The sequence below is a fragment of the Egretta garzetta genome, unplaced genomic scaffold (genome assembly GCF_000687185.1).
Source record: "Egretta garzetta isolate BGI_Z169 unplaced genomic scaffold, ASM68718v1 scaffold498, whole genome shotgun sequence".
NCBI lineage: Eukaryota > Metazoa > Chordata > Aves > Pelecaniformes > Ardeidae > Egretta > Egretta garzetta.
In genome coordinates this window covers 263,162-264,287 of record NW_009260494.1, presented here as the reverse complement: position 1 = coordinate 264,287, position 1,126 = coordinate 263,162, and positions in this window count along the sequence as shown.

Sequence of the window (1,126 nt, the reverse complement as noted above, 5' to 3'; positions counted from 1 at the left end):
CCGGGACAGCGTTGGGCCGTGGGGGCTGATCCTGCCGGCTGGGCTGGAGGCGGAGGCAGATGCTCCCAGGGTTTATCCCTGGAGGGAGGCACGTGGCCGAGGGTGGGCGCAGAAGCACCCAAAATTCAGCTTTACACTTCCCATTTGCCACAGTTGCGGGTTGCCAGGATCTGGCCCCCAAATCAGTTTGTGGTGACTCGGGGTTTTGGGAACAGTGATCACAAGGAGGGCCAGGTCTGGCTCAGGGCAGCTCTTAGGGCTGGGGCGCAGCTCCCAGGGGCACCCCCCATTTCAGCTGGGCTCCAGGGGGGTCCTTGGCAGGCCCAGCCACTGCTGAGCACCTCCACCTCATCCCAGTCCTCTTCGGCGTGTGCTTCCCGGTGCTGCCGAGGCACAAAGGAGCTGTGGTGGCCTGGGAAGCAGCATCGCCAGACACAGGACAGGGCTTCCACAGCACATCTGTCCGCACAGCTGTGCCGGGGGACCCAGGGATGCCACAGGGGACGCGGGGGGGGGTGACCTTCCCAGGCAGGAGCTGCTCCAGCGTGGCCGCTCCAGGCTGCGCACACGGGGTTGGAGGCGCACGCCCATGAGAGCTGGGGATCGGGGACATCGGCTGGGACCTGCCCTCGCTTTTAGGGCCCCCATCCGCCACCCCGCTCGAAGGGCAGCACAGGAAGCCGCGAGGCTGCGGCACCGGAGCCTCCATCGCTGGGGGGGCCGAGCAGCTCCGTGCCTCAGTTTCCCCACCGGGAGCGGAGCGGGGGGGACGGGGCCCCTCCGAGGGGATGCGATGCTCCCTGGTTGCTCCTGGGATCTGCTGGGCCCTACAGGAGGGGGCTCAGCACCATTTTCGTCCTGAGAGGCTGGCGGGGAGGACGTAGGCTGGGGGCGCGGAGCGAAGTCCCCTGCGCCCCGCGGGGTCGCACCCAGCCGGGAGGGGCCAGGACGGGGCTGCCTCGGGGGAAGGCGGCTCCTCGGGGCTCTCCCTCGGTTTCCTTCTCTTTCTAGTCCCCTCTCCTCCCTTGTAATCAGGATTCCTGGAGCCGGTGGGAGAGCGCTGCTTCCCTCTAGCGGCGCCGGCCCGAAGGAGGCTCATGGCGGGGGGCTGCGGGGCCCGGGGCTG